The 6,866-nt window shown below is 41.5% G+C and overlaps 1 long non-coding RNA gene across 1 annotated transcript; it reads right to left on the bottom strand.

Annotated features, from left to right (window-relative positions):
- Positions 1-1,825: 1,825 nt before the first annotated feature.
- On the bottom strand, positions 1,826-6,593 carry LOC120680109. Its single transcript, XR_005677469.1, has 2 exons — positions 6,203-6,593; positions 1,826-2,597 (listed from the first exon to the last, which is right to left on the bottom strand). It is a non-coding gene; the product is annotated as an uncharacterized LOC120680109 (long non-coding RNA).
- Between the last annotated feature and the right edge of the window lie 273 nt (positions 6,594-6,866).

Below are 6,866 nucleotides of genomic sequence, written 5' to 3' on the forward strand. Positions count from 1 at the left end.
CAATAATTATTCTAAGAAATCATCTTCTTCCTTGCCTCTGCAACCTCCATCCATCCATCGACCACTTCAGGCTGGAAGAATAAAATATTAGCCATCCTTGCCAGACGGCCATCAAGTATAACAATTTCCATTGATCCAGACCTATCAGGTTCTTCTTTGACGTATGAGTATGAAGTCAGCTTTATATTCTTTACCCAGTCAGTCAAGCTAATTTTAGCCTCTTCCTTCTTAATTGCTGAAGCTTTTTCTTCGTGAGGCTTTTCAAAGCTATGTTCTTCTCTATATTGATCTCCGTCTTTGGATCTGCCAACCGAATTTTGTGCTTTATAATCTATGTCTCCTGATTTATCAGTCATTCGGGAATTCAACTTTTCAGACTCGACACATTTATTTTCGTTGTCCACTCTGGCCATGCAGGACGGAAACAAATCTTCGTTGACCCTCATCAGCTGTGCAAACTCCTCCCATTGAGTCTTTTCTTGCCTAATAGCCGGTTGGACCTGATGATGGATTGATGGCTGAAGAACTGATGCTTGCGGCCAACAGCTACCTAACCGCTGTTGTTGATGAGTCATTGACTGTAGCTGCTGGACCATTGACCATGGTTGCTGACAAACCATCGGCTGTGGAGCCGATGCATAATATTGATAACCACCTGTCTGAGCCAATGTTTGATACTGAACTATTGGCTGTTGTGGATGTTGAACTGTTAACCATGGTTGCTGACAAGCCATTGGCCGCGGAGCCAATGCATAATATTGATAACCGTCTGTCTGAGCCGATGTTTGATGCTGAAAAACTATCGGCTATGATGCATGATGATTAAACTGATGAACAATTTTACCAGCATCCACACCTTCGACTGTATTGTTTGCCATGCTCGCCAGGCTGTTAGTCCAGTTGATCATTGCTTGTTTTATAGCTTGCTCGAACATCTCCGTTGGAAAATTCATGATGATATCGTCGGGTCCCACCAGGCGTGCCAAAAAATGTGTTGACGCAAAAATCAACACACTGGAATCCGAGGGCAAGTGTTCGCCAAGCTTCGAAAAGTAGACCAAGCGTGCCAGTCAATCTGACATGTTGATTGACAAGGAGACAAAGTAAACGTTAAATTCGAGGGCGTATCGGCTGGAGTTCCGAATATCCCTCACAAGCCGTATCGGCAGGCATTTGCCGATACAGAAGAAGACAAAATCGGCTCGGTCAGCCGATTTGAAATAGACCATCGGCTAGGTCAGCCGATGCGCGCGGGGAGTAATGTCAAGGCTACGAATGTGTAACTTAAACAATGCTATCAGACAATCACTTGGAATAGATCTAATCGGCTATACGATGTTTTTGAATAAAATAGTACGATAAGCAGCCGATCAAACGTATTCCAAGATGGATAGATATTGATAAAAGCTAAAACAACAGGTAAAACCTATAGAACTAGCAGATATCGATAAATTGTGAATTAATCTAGACGAGATGACAGTGATACGCCCAGAAGTCAAAGCCTAAATATAATTCGATAACTTTTGAATAGATCTGAACGAAGCCACAGCGATGCGCCCGGAAGCTAAAGCTCAGATTTACTCGGTAAACGAAAACTTACCAGCAGATCAAGTCGCTCGAATGTGAGGCGTCCTTGATCAACTTGAAAGAACTCGCCGAAAAAGAAAAGAAAAGTGGTGAAGTCGCCGAAAAGTAAATTGCAAGTAAAAACAGAGTTTGTTTGTTGATCGTGTGATAAAACTTGTACAATGGACGAGGACACATATTTATAGCCTAGGCTAACTTGACTGACAAGCAAAATCTAACTTAAAAAGAAATACTAAGATACACGGACTCTATTTTCCCTTTCTCTAGAATCCTTGCTAACAAAGTCTCCTGCCCATCCGTCCTTCCCGGGCCCTCGCATACGCCGTATAGACACTGGCTTTCATACTCTTTTATTTTGCCCCCACGCGCACTTGGCAGGTAATTATCTCCCCTATATATTTAATTATGGAAATCAGCCATAGCTTTGCCCCTTGCTTGTACGCAGGTAATTTCCTTCCTTTAATCCTCCAGCCTCCCCCGTACATGAAGCTTCCTTAGCTTTGATCTGCATGCTAATCACATTGATTATTCGGCCAGATTAATCCAAATAATTCTCATGCTGCTGTCCGCACGTGAACCCTTGTTAACCTTTTGCTTCAATTGTTTTTACGCGTGAATCCCCAGCTACCAGGCTTCCGGCTTCATCGGCAACTGCTGTTGTCTGTCGGCTTACACATTGACCCAAAGAGCTGACTGTTCCATAATTCAGAGTACATCGGATTTGTCAAAATCCGGTGTCAACACATCTCTAAGAATTTTCACTCACTATGTAAATTAATAAAAATAATGGCTCAAAAACATGCCACTACTGTAGCTACAATACAATGCTACCGGTACCAACTAAACAAGACATACCTGCCAAATAAAAGGGGAAAAATACCTAATAGCAGTAACCAACCAGTTGCTGCTGCTATTTTATCCCTGTTTCAGATTAAATGTATGGTCACTCTCACCTCTCTTCCAAACGGATCCATTGTTGAGTTGTCTCATCTTAACTTCAGAAGAAATAACTACACAATCACAGTCACATATTAGATCCATGTTGGGACTCAAGCACACTAGCACAGACAATAATTATAGATACTGCAACTAAAGGCACATCTATGTAATGCTACCAATCATGATGAGCCTTGATAAAGATATCCCTATATGAGATGATTTACAGTACACTATTCCGTAACTCAAAGTACCTGCATGAGCTATGTTACACGGATACTGGTACGGGTATCGGATACGATACGTATCGGATACACACTTTCCCAAAAAACACTGATACGGGGATACGGCTAGGATAATTAATAATTACACATAAATATCACATAGATATTCAGCAAGTGAGATTTTACTCTTGAGTAACTTCCCCTATACTCAGATGTGCAATACTTTCATGTCCATATAACATTACCTCTATAACTAGCCTTCTCTAAAAGCACAACTGATTCCACAAGGGGTTCTTCAGTTGCTGCTCATCTAGTTCTACAGTTCTATTGCAGCAAGTTCATCATTTTGTATCATCTCTTACTACCAAAACAGCATTTGGGTGGGCTGATTACTGCTTTGGGCTGTATCCCATCTGACCCAAAAGTATCGGATACGCGTATCCAAGCAAATACATATCCGTTTTTTCAGGATACGGCTAGAAACGTATCCGGGGCGTATCCGTATCCGATACGTATCGGATACGGATACGCCACCTCCTAGGAGTATCCGCGTAACAGAGTGCATGAGATCATAGATATGCACTGATCAACCTCTTGGCGACAAATTTAACATTAGCTGGCCCATAAGCAAATATATTTTCGAAGATTGGTCAGGTTTTAATCTGCTGGATCATTTTTAAGCTTTTTGGCCTTCCATTACTGAGCCACCATAATACTCCCTCCGCCCATAAATGCAAGGTGCATTTTGGTAGGAGAAAGTCCATAAATGTAGGTTTTTTACCTTTAATTATCGTATAGTATTTCCAATTGCTACAAAACAATACCATCTTAAAATTGCTTTGAATGCGGATCTATCAATGTAACTTTGTACAATAAACATGAATATATTTTGAGTAATTGTTGGACAAAAGTTGCAAAGTTTGACTTTTTTTCCCAAAGCACACCTTATATTTATGGACAGAGGGAGCACATCGTCAGGTCCCAATATGATAAGCCACAATGTTAATCACATTAGTCAAAGCCTTCTATGAATTGAACACTCTAAGGTCCTCATACATTGTGTCTACCATTTGTCTGCTGGTTTTTCATGCATGCATGATAATGAATAAAAGTTTACGCACACTAATTTTATCCTGTATTCCTATTTATTTTCCATCAAAAGGAAACACAAGTAGAATATCAGAGAACTTTCTGCTGATTCGTATCTTAATTAGTCAACTGTGCATGATAACTACTGGCGTAGCGAATCATTAAAAGGCAATCAAATTTTTTGTCGTTATGCAAGCTTTCGGCATATTTCAGCACCAGAAAATCCCTTTCGGAGGGTCAAAATGTTCTCAATTCGCAAGATCCAAGAAAATCCTTATTTCCTATATATTCACATAAAGTTACATGCAAGGCGATCCGGTCACACAATGTGCTCAATATATTCGGCATCTACTATCTTTGTAGCAAAGCCATACAAGTTTGTACTTCGGAATATTTGGCGAAGTTGGAAAATATTCTGGTAGAGATGGCAAAATCAGGACCGGTTCTATTTCTGTCTACGAATGTTGTAAAATCTTTTTAATCTGCCGGGCTGGTCAGGTCCATGAGCAACATGTACCCTACCATATCCACTGGTAAAAGCAGACCAGACAGTTATATTGACTACCATTCATGCTTGATGTCACCTTGCATGCAAGCAGGCCCATTCTTGGGCAAGAAGTTGCAATGCTAATGATTCAACAATTTCTGGGATTTAGCATGCCTGTAAAACACGGTCATGATATCGCTGACAGAAACAAGAACAGCAATAGAGGTTGACTGTCATGATAGGAAATAATCCCCAGAATCTAAAAAACCAGGTCAATTTCCACCCTGAGATGGTTTTAGGTAGCAATTTTGCTGTGCCCTCCCATTACTGCTCCATTGGAACAAGTATGTGGTCAGGGCCTTCTGAACATATGGAAAAGAACCAAATAGTAGTATTCTGTGAATGAGCCTTTGCGTATCAATTGTCTGTTGACTTCTCCGGATGTATTATGAAAAACTTATAACCTGTGCATGATTTACTATATTAGTGTAGAGGAGATAATAACTGAAGAAGTTTGTGCTTTCAAGGTTCCTCTATATGACTAATTCTCTTTTGACCAAGAAATACCAAGTGGAAGATCAGAACCAAACTTATTCACAATTATTAGCATCCAGCAAGATATCCGCATCCTCAGATTGATTGGTTTCTTAATAGGTCAACTATGTATGATGTCTACTAGCATAGCCAATGATCAAAAGGCGAACTTTCATTGTTTTGCAAAGATGATGTTGACCGAACTAGCTTTAGTCATATTTCAGCACAACAAAATCTTTTTTGGACAGTCAAATTTTTCCCAATTCATAGGAACAAAGGAAACCTTCATTTTCTATATGTGTAAATTAAAGTTGTATGCATGGAGATCAGCTCAGGATATGCTCACTATCTTTGACATCTACATGTGTCCGCAGTGAAGCCTAAAAGGGTTTTGGCATATTTTTTTTTTTGACAGTGGTTTTGGCATATATTGGCAAAGCTAGAATATATTCTGCTACCCAAATAGAAGAATAAGATATTCTGGTAGAGCAAAGATATGATCTGGTTCTCTCCACAAGGTGCATATAAATAGTGTTGAATGGAAGAAGTGCTGCAGGGTAAGCAAGAAGCAATCAGTCTAGGTGATAAGCAGAGGAGAAGCCTCACATGGCGATATGGGCTGCCTCTGATAGCCAAGGATGACTTGCCTATGTCCTTTGTGCTGAAGGATCAGAAATGTCCTTTGAGATGGTTCATAGGCAGTCTCCTTGGCTAGACTGAGTAGCCCATGTTGTCCATGCCAGGCTTAATTGAGTCTCTTTGACAACTAATGCATGCACTTAATATTTAAAATGGTAGCTCTTATCTGCACATCGTATTATCTCATATCAGCTGTGTTTCAGTGTGTATGCAACACTACACTGATATCATGGCATTACTTCTGCTCTTTTAGAACAATTGGCGTAAAATCTTCTGACTTTATTCCTCAATATATGGGCACAGTAAGGATCGATCAGTTCTTATTTAGTAGATTGCAGTGCGAGGATAGAAATAGCTTACACTATACTTTTGGATTTGATTATCTTCAGTCACTTCACTTTGAGTTTTTCTCATGGGTGCCAGCACTATAAATTCTTGCAATACTGACACAAAGAACATCGAGCAGCAGTTGGAGTACTTTTGCTGTATTCGTGCCTGGTTTCATCTTAGCAATGATGATTTGTTCAGTGAACAGTCAAATTATGATGAATTGAGGGCGCCAAGCCGCCAACATTGTATTTCCCCTCCTTAGTAACAGAGAAAACAAATCTGCTTCAAGTATAGAATATTGACATGGGTCCCCACTTTCAGGTAGACGAATTCTACTCCCATCATATCAAAAAAACTAATAATGTTATTAACTTACAGAAATACAGGAGTGCCGCTGCTGCCGGCCTCCGCAACCTCCCCTGCCGCAGCCGTCAGAGGCCAAGGAATTCAGCCGGCGCCATCCAGCCACATCCAACCCACCGCAGGCGCACGGCCATGGTGCCTCGCCTGCCTCGCCCACGCCGCCGTGAAAACGAACAGTGAAGGCGCCGACGCATCGCATGTGCCTGTGGCGACCTTCGCCACCAATGCCAGGAAAGAGGAGGCCGGCAGATAGAGGGAGCTGGAAGAGGAGGGGGAAGCGGGCAAGCGGCTGGGGGTACAGGCCGACCCACCATCCGGCCGGCGATGCGGCGGTGGCGGCGACCGGCGAGCACGGGCAGGGGCTTCGGGATCCGGAACCTGGCCGAGAATGTGTGTACTGGGCCAAATACCAACCGGCCTGGATTTGGATATCGGTCGCAACCGGCCCGGTTCTCTCAATGAATTTTTTTTTTGCGAGGTTGAAACATGTGAAGTACTTTATGGAAAAAGTGATGTTTGCTTGCCTCGAGCAAATGCTATAGTAATGTATGCATCTTATTTATAATCTCCCACTTTTTTATCTATAATTTTTAGATCAAGCTAGTTAGTTCATTTTTGAACTAAGTTTGTACTGCACATCAGATATTTAAAATCCAAGGGAGTAGCCTACCTTAACA

The sequence above is a fragment of the Panicum virgatum genome, chromosome 6N (assembly GCF_016808335.1).
Source record: "Panicum virgatum strain AP13 chromosome 6N, P.virgatum_v5, whole genome shotgun sequence".
In the NCBI taxonomy this organism is placed as follows: Eukaryota; Viridiplantae; Streptophyta; class Magnoliopsida; order Poales; family Poaceae; genus Panicum; species Panicum virgatum.